Source organism: Schistocerca serialis, chromosome 5 (genome assembly GCF_023864345.2).
Source record: "Schistocerca serialis cubense isolate TAMUIC-IGC-003099 chromosome 5, iqSchSeri2.2, whole genome shotgun sequence".
Taxonomy (NCBI): domain Eukaryota; kingdom Metazoa; phylum Arthropoda; class Insecta; order Orthoptera; family Acrididae; genus Schistocerca; species Schistocerca serialis.
This window is the reverse complement of record NC_064642.1, coordinates 218,944,993-218,960,798: the sequence shown is the minus strand read 5'-3', so window position 1 is coordinate 218,960,798 and position 15,806 is coordinate 218,944,993.

Here is a 15,806-nt window from a genome sequence, read left to right as displayed (position 1 = left end):
GAGGGGGGCAACTCTTCAGATGGTGCACAAGAGGTTACATGACTATGTCAAAGTATAATGCTGAGAGGAAGATGGAACTTGCTTTAATGTACCACCATGAGTACTGTTTATATGGCAGTTTGGATACAAAAATGAATTGTGTACTAACTGTGACAGGATGTGCGGCTTTGTTATTAATATCCATTTATCAGCTTCCATTGTCATTGACAATTGTTAACGCATTGTAGCGGTTCCACCTACTTTTGTTTCTTTGGTTGCTGAATGTCCTCAGTGTCGACATACTGGGTTGCTACATTGGCTGAAAAATGGGGTTTGTAATTTGCACACTGAATATGGTAAATAATGTAGCCAACAGATGCACAGTTACGTTTCACAGTCTTTTACATTTGTTGTTCACAACCCCCCAATAATACACAGTGATATGGCCAGTGCACTACTGTTTAATCTTTGAAAAGCCTCATTAATAGTTGGCAGGTGAACCTCCACATACTGCTACAATAGTTTCTTGTGGAACATCTACGAGCAGTAAAAACCTAACCACAAGGTTCACAGTTCTTGAAGAATATTCAGGTACATATGGAGCAGACACTGTCTTTGTTTTTACACATGACCTAATTGTTTAACATTTATTACACTGTTAAGTTGAAGCATTGCTGTTGGTCTAATCAGTGTAGGTTACTCGTCTGAAACTCGGCCATTGACTGACTGCCTCATGACCAAAATTTGGGCCCATATATATCATCACAATATTAGGTGCTGAAACTACACATTGTTTGAAGTTAAATTTACAGAAATTACAATTAATACTTTACTCTTTAAATTAACTGAATACATCAAAAAATTCCATCTTTTTAACAGTTTCTTCTACTACAAGGTTTAGACTGAATTATTTGTTTAAATGATGAAATTAACAAATATAGTTACACAAACAATACTTATGACAAAACTGTTAATTACTTTGGAATTAATTAAGGGGTGGCTTTACTAACATGTTTTCGAATAGAGCCAAATAAATACTTAAAGAATTCTATTAGTTGTTCCTCCAAATATTTATAAGTAGTACAAAATTTATATTTGTTTGTACATCAACAATAGAATTTGAGTTATGAAACAATCACTGATTTCACCCTATAATGAAAGATACTAACTAGGCGTAGACAAAATAAATTAGAAAATCAATTACATATGTAAATCCAAGCACAAAATTAAATCTGGTGTTAAATCCTTTAAAACTTTTAAAACCTTTCTCGTTTGTGCAAATATTCATGTATGTTAATAGTAATTAGTTAAAAGTAAGAAAACAAATTTCAGGAGGCAGATGACAAAACAAGAGGGGAATTAAAATTATCCCAGCTTGCTTCGTCACAGCATCTCTCACTTTTCACAGGATATGTATTTATTTTTTTACTTACTTACCAGTGACTATTAAAATCATGTCTGGCCACTGGTTTGCAACAGTTGGGTGTTGGATGAAGCTAGCAGCTGAGAGAAAGGAATTGTGCAAAGCACTGGTTAGTCCAGTGAAGTGGGTAGTAAGGACATGTTTCTATTAAGTGTAGGTTGTTATTCAGCAGCATTCTTTGTAACATACCAACCCCTCCCCCCCCCCCCCCCCCCCTTCCCCAGCATTACTATAATATTCAATACCCAGAATTTGTAGCTGGGTATCGGTACTTTCTGTTACACAAAGAATAAAAATCATGCCACTATGGCACCTTTTCCTTTTATGTAATTGTACTATATAATACTATGAATAATATTTAAACAAAATTTATGAATAATTAAATAATATGTAAATATCTAACATAATAATCACTATGAACCATCAACATTTAATCAGAACTATAATAATCAGTATGTAATTCATTTGATTAGAAGTAGTTATAAATGTTATCATTGTTATTACTTTTATTAATTAAATGCAATTAGATCTTGAAAGTTCAGTTTGAAAATGTTATTGTAAATCAATCAAAAAGCAAGAACCAAACTTAAATTCATGTAATTTCAAAAGATATGTAATTTCAAACTCAAATTTGTAAACCAGAACTAATACCATTACTAAAATAATTAATTGATCATTGTTAGCACATGTAATTAACTATATTACTTACGTTTGGATGCATATTTCAATGTTATGAGCCATTAAAGAGGTTAAAAAACTTATGTATATATTACATAAATGTTAGCAATATTTTCCAATCGATAATTTATTTGTCTTTATTAAATTAATGAAACACATTATTGTAAAAACGTCATATTTAATTTTCAATCTTAAATTGTACACTTTCTAACCTAAAACTCATCTGTAATGAACTAATATTTTAGGCTGTAAGTAATCTGAGTGTCAACCTGTTGTATATTTGTAACTTTTAATTGTAACTATTAATTTCATGATGGTGTAATAATTGAAGTAATGAACACTCATTGTTTGGAATATGTATAAGCAAACGCGGCAATGCAGCATCAGTTCACTTAGGGGGTCATTTTGTAGTCAAGTATTATCAGTCAGTAAGTCAGTCTGTCAGCTGTTGGATTGTCAAAGAGACTATATGTGAAGTTTGATGTATTCTGCAATGACTTTGGAAAAATGGTATCATCAACAAATAAACCTCCACAAATTGTATGACCTGGAGTTTTAATTAGAAGGAATCACCAGCTACTCGACCCAGGCAAATTACAAGATAAGTACTACAAAAATACTTTGTTATGCATCGCCTTTACTTACATCTACTCCAGTTGAAAATATATAAGTAATTATATTAATGCGCTGATAAATAAATCATGTGCATTCATAAAGTAAGGGAGGTGCCATACTTCTTGTCCCATAAGACAAGTTCATGTAGGTCAGTTAATTTCTGTAGAATGGAAGGGTCCAGAGATTGCATATTCCATGACATAAATTTATCTGTGAGAAACTTCCTCCACACATGCTGCTTCCAGGAGCAAGGCGCTGGTTGATGTTGCACCTTCCAAGGAAACCAAGATAACAAAGTTTCGTATTATACAAATGACAGTACTTCTCATTTATTTAATGTGTACAGTAATAGAAAAATCCATAAAATAAGCCTCTTCTCTTTCAAAACTGTAACAGTACTTGTTCTTAATTGACAAAGAATGGAGTATTATGCGAGAGATGGTGTTTTGCCAGACATTCAGCCTACGCAGTATTCTCATACACCTATGCCCCTCTTGCCTCCAAACCTCTGCCATATGGGCCTCACAGCTATAAAATATGAGCCCTGTGAACGTTTTCTTGCTACATTTTAGACACACTCTTGTTTGGACAGTCTCAATGAGGTTAAAAATTAAGTGGACAAATAAAGTACAAAATGGGAGTTGCTAATAAAACCAGAATACAGCAGCATCTAATCTCTGTGTGCACATATAAACAAAACACCCCAACACAGATTTATGAGGAATCAGATCTTTCCAGCTGTAAGACTCCAGGAAGTTCATTTCAAAAGGAGGTACAACTTCAGAAAGACTGACCAAAAAACTTTTCTTCTATGTTCAGCGAGAAGATTAGTTCAGTTCCTTCAGACTTTAATGAATACAAGTGATTTGTGAACACTGTCCAAAAATAGCTATGCCAAGAGGCTACGGCAAATGTACTTGTAAGGGATGAAATCTGAAATGGCTGTCATGTTACAAAAGTACTGTAAACAACATGATAAAGACATTTTTAGTGGTAAAACTCTACCAACGCAGGCTATACTCTATCTGTTGCACCTTCTGACAACAGAAACTGACATGATCAGGAGCAGGCCGCAATCCAGGAGGCTGCTAAGATCTTGTGAGTAACTAACCTGACCAAGCAGCTACCTATTCCAGTGTTAAGGCAAATAAGGTTGCACATCTGCTTTTGTTAAATGAGAAACCCATTACTTCAGCCAAACCAGGCAAGAAAAACATTGTAAGACAACATTGTCAAGAAAACACATTTTTCCACATCTGTCACATTAGATGAGTTGAAACTGGCTCTGAGGCAATGTAGGCAAAGTAAGGCAGCTGGCTTGGATGACTTCCAAATTGAACATTTTAGTCCCGTTGCAAATAATTGGCTCTATAGTGACTGGAAAAACTGTTTTCAGTCTTGTAAGATACCAAAAACATGGATGAGAGCTAAGGTTATAGCTGTATTAAAACCCAGCAAAGAGAGAAGCAATATGAAAAGCTATCAGCCAGTTTCCTTGTCAGAGAGCCAATCTTGTAAATATTAACATATTGTGTCTGGAACAAGCTTGATTTAAGACAAGAAAAAGCTGTACATCTCAATCAATATCACACAACATACAGAAGATGGCTATTAATAAATCACAAGGGCTATCTTCGTAGGTCATACAACAGCACAAAACTTCCTTAACTTGCACTACCAGGTACCTCCTGCAGAGCTGAATCTCCTTTGATGAATTCCAAGGCTAGAGAAGCAGATGGAGGAAATAGAAATATAACTTGTCTCAACAAAGTGTAGAGATTAGATTAGATTAGTACTTGTTCCAGAGATCATGAATAACGACACTTTGTAATGATGTGGAACGTGTCAGGTTAATAAAAGGTGTCTATACAAGATATGACATTACACAAAATATTACGACACTTTTTTTTTTTTTTTTTTTTTTTTTTTTTTTTTTTTTTTTTTTTTTTTTTTTTTTTTTTGGGTGGTGGTGATGAGGTGCGTGGGGGGGGGGGGGGGGGGGGGGGGAGGAAATTACCCACTTACTATATCCAAAAATTCTTCTAATGAGTAGAAGGAATTGCCAATAAGAAATTCTTTTAAGTTCCTTTTAAATGCTATATGGCTATCTGTCAGACTTTTGATGCTGTTCGGTAAATGACCAAAGACTTTTGTGGCAGCACAATTTACCTCCTTCTCAGCCAAAGTTAGGTTTAACCTTGAGTAGTGAAGATCATCCTTTCTACCAGTGTTGCAGCCATGTACACTGCTATTACTTTTGAATTTGTTCGGACTGTTAATAACAAATTTCATGAGTGAATATATATATTGTGAGGCTACATTGAAGATCCCTAGCTCTTTAAATAAGTGTCTGCAGGATGAGCTCCAGCAATTATTCTGATTACACGCTTTTGTGCAATGAACACTCTTTTACCCAATGATGAGTTACCCCAGAATGTGATGTCATAAGAAAGCAGAAAATGAAAATAGGTGTGGTAAGCTAATTTACTGAGCTGTATATTGCCAAAATTTGCAATGACACTAATAGCATAAGTAGCTGAACTCAAATGTTTCAGCAGATCTTCAGTGTGTTTTTTCCAGTTCAACCCCTCATCAATGCATACACCTAGAAATTTTGAATATTCCACCTTAGCTACCGATATCTGATCGATGTCTACATTTATTAATGGTGTCATTCCATTTACTGTGTGGAACTGTATATACTGTGTTTTGTCAAAGTTTAATGAGAGCCCATTTGCAGAGAACCACTTAATGGTTTTCTGAAAAAACATTGTTAACAATTTCATCAGTTAATTCTTGTCTGTTGGGTGTGATAGCTATACTTGTATCATTCACAAAAAGTACCAGTTTTGCATCTTCATGAATATAGAATGGCAAGTCATTAATATATATTAAGAACAGCAGAGGACCCAAGACCGAACCCCATTCTTGATTGTTCCTCAGTTTGGGAATCGCCAGTTTTTTGCATATTATGTGAACTGCTTATTTCAACTTTCTGCACTCTTCCAGTAAGGTATGATTTAAACCATTTGAGTGCTGTCCCATTCATACCGTAGTACTTGAGCTTATCTAGAAGTATTTCATGATTTACACAATCAAAATCCTTTGAGAGATCACAAAAAAATCCCAACGGGTGACTTCCGGTTACTCAGAGCATTTAATATTTCATTAGTGAAAGTATATATGCACTACTGGCCATTAAAATTGCTACACTAAGAAGAAATGCAGATGATAAACAGGTATTCATTGGACAAATATATTATAGTAGAATTGACATGTGATTACATTTTCACGCAATTTGGGTGCATAGAACCTGAGACATCAGTACCCAGAACAACCACCTCTGGCCGTAATAACGGCATTGATACGCCTGGGCATTGAGTCAAACAGAGCTTGAATGACGTGTCCAGGTACAGCTGTCCATGCAGCTTCAACACAATACCACAGTTCATATATGGCATATTGTGACCAGCCAGTTGCTTGGCCACCATTGACCGGACGCTTTCAATTGGTGATAGATATGGAGAATGTGCTGGCCAGGGCAGCAGTCGAACATTTTCTGTAGCCAGAAAGGCCCATACAGGACCTGCAATATGCGGTCGTGCATTATCCTGCTGAAATGTAGGGTTTTGCAGCGATCGAATGAAGGGTAGAGCCATGGGTCGTAAAACATTTGAAATTTAATGTCCACTGTTCGAAGTACCGTCAATGCAAACAAGAGGTGATTGAGTCGTGTAACCAATGTCACCCCATCCATTGAGTCGTGTAACCAATGTCACCCCATACCATCACGCCGGGTGATACGCCAGTATGGCGATGACGAATACATGCTTCCAATGTGCGTTCACTGCAATGTTGCCAAACATGGATGCGACCATCATGATGCTGTTAACAGAACCTGGATTCATCCGAAAAAATGACATTTTGCCATTCGTGCACCCAGGTTCGTCGTTGAGTACACCATTGCATGCGCTCCTGTCTGTGATGCAGCATCAAGGGTAACCACAGCCATGGTCTCCTAGCTGATAGGCCATGCTGCTGCAAATGTCGTCAAACTGTTCATGCAGATGGTTGTTGTCTTGCAAACATCCCCATCTATTGACTCAGGGATCATGACGTGGCTGCACAATCCGTTACATCCATGCAGATAAGATGCCTGTCGATCTCGACTGCTAGTGATACGAGGCCATTGGGATCCAGCACGGTATTCTGTATTACCCTCCTGAACCCACTGATTCCATATTCTGCTAATGGTCATTGGATCTCAACCAACGCGAGCAGCAATGTTGCGATATGATAAACCGCAATCGTGATAGGCTACACTCTGACCTTTATCAAAGTCGAAAACGTGATGGTAGGAATTTCTCCTCCTTACATGAGGCATCGCAATGTTTCAGCAGGCAGTGCTGGTCAACTGCTGCTTGTGTATGAGAAATCGGTTGGAAACTTCCCTCATGTCAGCACGTTGTAGGTATTGCCACCGGTGCCAACCTTGTGTGAATGCTCTGAAAAGCTAATCATTTGCATATCACAGCATCTTCTTCCTGTTGGTTAAATTTTGTGTCTGTAGCACGTCATCTTCATGGTGTAGCAATTTTAATGGCCAGTAGTGTAGCATTTTCCATTGAAAAATCTTTCTGGAAAGCAAACTGACATTTTGTTAAAACTTTATTTTTACAAAGGTGTGAAGCTACTGTACAATACACTGCTTTTTCAAGAATTTTGGATAAGGCAGTCAGAAGAGAGATTGGGTGGTAGTTGTTGACATCAGACATATCCCCTTTTTTATGCAGTGGTTTAACAATGGCATACTTCAGTCTATCTGGGAAAATATGCTGCTTCAGAGAGCTATGTTGCTAAGAATCCCACTTATCTCTTGGAAACAATCTTTTATTATCCTGCTGGAAATGCCATCAATTCCATGTGAGCTTTTATTCTTGAGAGAGTTTATTATCTTCCTAATTTCAGAAGGAGAGGCGGATGGAATTTCAATTGTATCAAACTGTGTGGGTAAGACATCTTCCATTAACTGCCTTCCTTATTCCAGTGAACATTTAAATCCTATTTTCTCTACAACATTTAAAAAATGATTATTCAAAATGTTTTTGACTTCCAGCTTGTTGTTTGCCAAGTTTCCATTCACTGTGATGGTAATGCCATCACCCTGTACTCTTGGTTGCCCTGTCTCCTTGTAATAATATTCCAAATTGTTTTGATTTTTTATCAGAGGTATTAATCTCAGACTTGATGCACATGCTTCTGGACTTTTTAATAATCTTTCTTAATGTAGCACATTAGTTTTTATAATATTTGGCTGTTTCTGGGTCATTACTCTTTCTTGTTGTTAGATACAGTTCCCTTCTGTGGTTACAAGATATTTTTATTCCTTTAGTAAAGCAAGGTTTTTTGCATGGTTTCTTATAATTGGATTTAACTACTTTCTTGGGGAAACAGTTTTCAAATTCTCTTTCAAGTGTATCATGAAATAAGTTATATTTTAAATTAGCATCGGGTTCCTTGTACACCTCTTCCCAGTCTAACTGCTGAAGATTTTCCCTGAAATTTCTAATTGTTGAGTTATTAATTGAACGCACAACTTCTGAGGGTAGTTTTGAATTACTGAATGGAACTATGTCATATACTGTAACTAGCTGTGCACCATGATCAGAAAGGCCATTCTCAACAGGACAAGAATTTATGTTTTTAAACTTACTTTGGTCTATAAAAGTGTTATCTATCAATGTGCTGCTGTCCTTTACTACCCGAGTAGGAAAATCAATGACAGATGACAAATTGAAAGAACCGAGCAAGACTTCCAGGTCATTCTTCCTATTACACACTTTCAGTGAATTGACACTGAAGTCCCCACAAATAATAATTTGCTTTCCCCTATCTGACAGATAGCACAACAAGGCATCCAAGTTTCCCAGGAATAAATGAAAGTTTCCTGAAGGGGACATATATACTGTTACAATTATAAAAGTGCCCTCCTTCAGTTTAAGTTGACAGGCACATCCTTCTATGTGTTGCTCTAGACAAAACTTTTTTGTATCTAAGCTTTTTACACAGTGATAACTTTTGACATGTATGGCAACTCCTCCTCCCACCTTATTCTCTCTACTCATACGTGCAGCTAGTTTATAACCACTGATATTTACCTTTTCCATATCAGACACAATGTGATGCTCAGACAGGCATAGTATATCTATTACATTATCAGAGTCAATGTCATCTAAACAAACCAGGAGCTCATCTGCTTTATTCTTCAATCCTGGAATATTTTGGTGAAAAATAGTAACATTATTTTTTACTTTACTTTTGTGAGAATCTACTTTTTTCTTTAATTCACCAATATATTGGTTAAATGTGGTAACATTATTATTTACTTTACTGTTGTGAGGATCTTGTGAATTTTGGGCCTCTTTAGCACCTGCCTGCCTGAACTTCTCATTGGACACTGATATTAGTCTTTAAAAAAGAGGTACATCCATGAGTACTAGTGTCCCCCCTTATGGATTTCGCTAACAACCCTGCCAGTTTACCCCTCTCTTTCCTATTGAGGTGTAGGCCATGCCTTGTGAAATCCCCCCTATCAATAGCCTTGACAGGAACCAATCCAATGTCTGACAGATTGGCTGCCCTACGCAACTGATCCAACTCCATATTTACCCTCCTGACAGAGTGGTTCAACTGGGGCTGATCATGCTGCATGAAATCAGGCACCAGCCCAACATTGGTATGGGTTGTTGCAGAGGCTATTTTCACCAAGTCACACTCAATACTGTAGCCCTGATCCCTATCAATACTGTTTCCAACTCCACCCATTATCATCACACGACCCTGCTTTGAGAAAGCCTTGCACAAGGAACCTATATCCTCTACCACCTGGCTAAGACATGCACTTGGCTTGAAAAAGTTTGTGACCCGGTACCTGTCACCTAATTTTTTTCTGCAAAATCTGGCCCACACCTCTTCCATGGTTGCTAACTAACAACAGAATTTTCCTCTTACTTTCTACTTTTTTTGAAACAGTTGGTTTCCTAGTGAGATTCTGTTGCATCTTAACTACATCTACTTCTACAAGGAGCCTCTTCCTTACTTAACTGTGGTAGCAAGGCAAATCTATTGGTTGTGCCAATTGGGAAACTGTCAGACACAGTTCTCTTGCTGTGGGCCCATATCAGGTGAATAGGATGGGTGTGGCAAAAATTCACACCTTCATTTGTGTAATTCTGCCATATCCATTCTCATGCATTTTTGACGCAGCGTCAAGAGTCGCGGCACCCATCTTGCAGATAATTTTTTTCCATTTCTAATTCTTTAGTTAAAATGCAATATACCCTTTCAGGTGACATCTGGCAAGCATGAGCAATTTCACACACTTTCAATCAGTGATCCTCCATGACCATTTTGGGCACTTTTGCAATGATTTCTGCAGAAGTGACACATCTTGGCCAATCACCTTGCAGATCATCATCTAAGCTCTCCCAACCAAATTTAATTTCTGGCAGATTAAAACTGTGTGCCGGGCCGAGACTCAAACTCAGGACCTTTGCCTTTTGTGGGCAAGGTCCCGAATTCGAGTCTTGGCCTGGCACACAGTTTTAATCTTCCAGGAAGTTTCGTATCAGTGCACACTCCGCTGCAGAATGAAAATCTCATTCTGGAAATTTAAATTCATTTGTCCACTGGAAACAGTTGAATATGGAGGAACAGAGTCCCCCAGTGTATACTGGAAATGTGCATCACTTTCCTTTCCTTTCATACCTTTCTTTACGAAGTACTTTATCACTGCTCGAATCTCAATTTTTTTCCATCCCCGCAAATTGTGGGAACAACAACAGAGCCACGTCACCACCACAGCTCTCTGACATGGCACTTGTTTACAGGCAACAGTCCAATGAATGTCATGTGAACAACTTGTTGTGCCAGTGCTGACCTCTTGTGGTGATTCCAAGAACCTTTTCAAACCACCCTCATTTGAAATGTGAATCAATACAATTCAACAAGACTTTCCACATCTTGTGATAACAGAGCAGACATACACATTAATGCAGCTTTAGTTATAAGTGGCCATTTTTGTATTACAAGTTGAAAGTTTGAAAATATCGTTTCCAAGTACTAGCGTATTAAAGATACATAAAAAACATCATTTTTTGTACAATTCCCAAAGATAAAATGGTGGAAAGTGATAGTTAACTACTACCATGTCACTAAATCGAAAGATATAGGAAGGGAATATAAGACTCCACAGTTGTCTTACATAACTAGTGCCTGTGTGCATTGATTAGGTGGAAATGGACATGTGAAGGTATGGTGTCAGATCAGTAATAAATATGATCTTTGATGACAATTATGTTATATACATGCAACTGGTAACTTCTTTGTTTCTCAAATGTTGAAGGAAGGTTGATGATAACCCACATGTAGATTTAGAAAAGGTACTGGACAATTTAATTCTTATGTTTTTGATTATAAACCAGAGGGAACAAAAGGTTACCAACAACTTGGATAGAAAAAGAAGGACATGAAAGGAAATGAGTAATTTAAAAAGGAGTGAAAGAGTTTTGTGGCCTATTCCACATGTTATTTAATCTATACAGAGTGCAAGTAGTAAAGGAAACTAAATAAAAATTTGAAAAAGCAATTATGCTGTAAGGATAAGAAATAAAATTGTGAGGTTTGCCAATGACATTGTAATTCTGCAAGATGTGGCAAATGAGTTGGATGAGTAGTTGAACGTAATGGATAGGGCTTTGAAAATTTGTTATAAGTAAGGAGAACAAGGGTAGTGGAATGTTGTGGAATTAAATCACCTGATGCTAAGGCAATTAAATTCAGAAATGAGGCACTAGAAACAGTGATCAAGGCTATTTGGGCAACAAAATGACTTATGGTTGAAGTAGAGAGAATATAAAATGTAGACTGACAGTAGCAAAAACTATTTTTGAAAAAAGAATTTTCTAACAATGAATATAAATTTAAATGTTAGTAAGTGTTTTGAAGGTATTTGTCTGGAACATATGGAAGTGAAATGTGGACAATAAACAGAAAAGAGAAGAAGAGAATAGAAGCTTCTGAAATACACTGCTACAGAAGAATCCAATAGCTAATGAAGAGGTTCTGAATCAAACTGGGGAGAAAAAGCTTTCCACATCCACATCCAAACTCCGCAAACCATTATGAAGTGAACAAAGGAGGGTACTTTCCACTGTGTCACACCTTACAGTTTCTTCCCATGCATCTGCGTATGGAGTGTGGGAACACTGATTGTTTAAATGCATCTGTGCAAGCTTTCCAAAACACGATGACCTTCCTAACATCATAGAATGAGCATCCTATGCTACATCATTCATCCTTTATACTCTTATCACTTCCCATTCCTTCATGCATCTTTGTCATGTGTCATGTCGGGTGGACTGGTGAAGGGTTGTGATTGCCAAATGCTAGATGCAAACTCCAGTCCCTCAGTGCTTCTGCTGCTGTTATTGGACACAGAGCATGCTGTGTCCCATGCTTTACTGAGAGGGAAGTCATTATGTATTGATCAGTCACTCATGTCTTGACAGCCTCTTTCAAAACACAATCCCAAAGCAACAAGGTAAGTCTTAGCACTTCCATTTGTTCACATTCCATTGAATCCCTGTAGCTACACAGTGTCCTGCAACTGCACATTTTGTGAATTGGTAGAGTTCAGTGCACTCAATGCTCCAGACACCTTTCTGCAACCATCACCACTGATTGGCCCATGTATGCCTTACGTATTTCCATGGAGTATGTTACAACCCCAAGTCATCTTTCACTGTACAAAATGGCTAACAGTGCATGCATTATAGAAGGTGGACAGAAACTGCATTTAATGGTATCCTGAGCCAGGATTCTGCAGATTTTGTTTGATGCATTGTGATGTTTGGCAGACAGGCCATTGTATTACCCTCCACATGTTCTACTGGCTAGGCCTGTATCTTCTGCCTGTAAGCATGTCAGATTTGTGCTGCTGCCTGCTGTTATGTGCAGCATGCCAAGCAACCCATGCCCCAAGCCAAGATTCAATAGTTGGCACTAGCAACAGCCTGTTCAGATTACCAAGGGCCAGGTGAGTGATGTGCACAAGCATCCAATGGAAAGTGATGGGAAGGGCAATTCCTCCAGGAAGCACATGCAGTGGCGTCTCAACATCACTGTTTACGTGCAGTGCCAAGAGCCTGGTCTCAGTCATCTGTTATTTCTTGAGCCAGCTTCCTCAAGTCTGTAAGCTATTCATTTGCTGTGTTTATAGTTTCAACAATCACCTGGACTTGGACTGCTCATGAGAAGTATGGTATCTTGAGGATTAGTTCAGAGTGTGTTTCCATATGTGGTGTACTGTCAGTGTGATGGTTCCTTTCCCACAGCAGCCAGATCCCAGGATATAAAAGTAAAGTTGGTGATGAGGTACTTTTCATCCACAGTAGGTCTTGCCACTCAATCAGATTATGAACAGTTGTTGTTGGTGTTTACAATGGTTTGTTTGGCTTGGTATGTTTACCTTTCTTCCATTTTAGAAACTTGTGGATAGCTGTTGTTTCACTAACTGTATGGTTATGAGTTTCCATAGTCACAGTGCATCCATTTATATGTGGTTGTGGTTGTTATTCCCCATGGCTATTCTGATGCAAGAACTGTCCCTATCTCAAATTTTATAGTTGCAGAGGCTGCACATACAACAGTCACTTGAAGATGCTTTACAATTGATCCAATCCAATGTATGACACAGCTTCACAACAAGCAATGTTGGTGCCATCAACCAAATTTATAGAATCTGATGTCCAATGGGAAGTCTGGGCTGAGTACTGTGCATAATTGTAGACACACTTTTCTGTGCATATCATTACAGGTATGGATTGCAAAGCACATTTTCTCTCAACTGTGGGTGTCGGTGTGTACCAGTTGTGTTCCAAGCTATTGCTGGATTCTTATCCAGAAAACATTGATTATTAACAGTTAGCGGCACACTTAAATGACTATTTCGAAATGTAAATTCATGTGTCACCTGCTACATACAAGTTTTACATACTACAGAAGCAACCACACCAATCAAACAGACAGTGAATAATAGAACTTATGGGTCTGATGAATCGATGTACATTCAAGTGTGTTTGTGGAAAGCCTTACAGTGATTCTATGTTGCAAAATTTAATTATGCAAAATATGCTGGACACTAGAGTTTGAGCAGACATCCTACAGCTGCCAAACACTAGCTTAAAACAAGTGCTTCAAATTATAGAGTCACACAACACATTTGACAGAACGCAGGTCGATTTGAACACTCCAGCCATTTCAAACACTGAGAATAATGGTAACCGTCAGTTTCCATGTCAACCGAATGAAGCACAACTAGCCATGCCCAAGCCCTATTTCAGTCAATGTCAAGTCATGCGATCAACATGCTAGTGCCCTGGCACACAGTGGGAAATCCTATGCACCTTTGGTGTTCAGTGTTGTGTTTGCCAAGCTCTCCAAAAGAAACTAACAGTGTGTTTGCCAGAATTACAGTCACAGCAATCATCAGTAACTCAAAGGTAGTCAAATTAACTTTTTGTAGACTTGCAGATTGCTAATCACAGTGTCAACTGCAACTGGATACCAGGTCTTCAGTTATGCTCCTGAACGGATGTGAATAAACCTAAACTTTATAAATTGCAAACTGTTCTCTCTGTACATTATGGTAATGAGGTTCCAGCTCTAGGTGTTTGTACCTCCTAACAAAATTTCATGATATGATGAAAACAGTATCATTCACATGTTGTGCCCACATGACAGTCAGAATATTTTTGGTATAGGCTACTTTAATTTGTTTGGACTGTGTATTCAAGATAACATTCTGCAACTGAGCTCTTCTGTTCCCCATGACATTGTTGCAAAATCATGTGAGGAGTATGGCTCTTTGTTTCAGGAAGGGCTAAGTAAAGCCTAGGTTTCTCAGGGACAGACCTGTTCATGGAGTCCACTACCTAATGGTGACTGAACTGCAGTGGTGGCAAGATAGTGGCATTATTACCCTCATTTCTGTGAGTCAATGGACCTCACCCCATATGATTACTACAAAACCATCAGGCAGGCTGTGTCTTTGTGCAGATTTTAAATCATCTATTAATCCACAGACAGTTGCAGATTCTTGTCCACTCCAGCGGCCTGATGACCTCATGGATAAATTAGGTGTGGTTGGTTCTTCTCGAAGATTGATATATGAGATGTTTACCCACAGTTGCCATTAGATAATCACTCCAAGCATTTCATCGTAAACACCCAAATGGAGTTCAATGGCAGCCTTTCAGCTACGCATCTGCTCCACCAATATTCCATTTGTTACAACAGCTGACTGTACCCGCCCCATCAACTCCCAGTCATCTGCACGACATTGTGGTTTCAGGATGTACTCCAACCAAACAGTTAGTAAACCTTGAGTACCTTTTCCAAGAGCTTTCAGACACCAGCCTCTATTGTAACAGGGATAAATGTTATTGGTTTCAGATGGAAATAGAATACTTCAGGAATGTTATCAATGCTCAAGGCATTAATGTCAAAGTCACATTTATCTGCTATTAGGGATCTCCTCACACATCACAATGCAAGTGAGCTACAGACAATAATTGGCAAGCTGACATATTACATTAAATTCATACCTAAAGCAGTGCAAATAGCATTGATACTGCACTGGCTGTGCCAGAAGAATGTCCCTTTTGTTTGGGTTCAGGATTGTCACCACACTTTTCAACAACTTAAGGATTCCTTGTTTAGTGATAGATGTCTCACTCATTACATTCCCAATGAGCCAGCTGTGCTAACGATTGAATGCATCTTTGTGAGAGATTAGAGCATTGCTCACCCACAGAGTAGGATCTACCTTGTAGACCTATTTCTTTTGCTTCAAAGCTCAGTGCAATTATAGTCGAGTAAAAAGAGAGGCACTCACTGTTATCTACACCATGTCAAAGTTTAAGCAGGATTTATGCAAGTGGAAGTTCTTCCTTATCACAGACCACAAGGCTTTATGCAGTCCATCAAAGCCTGTTTTACAATACATAGTGCAAAACTTATGGCAGCGAGCACTAGTTTTGTCTAATTACCT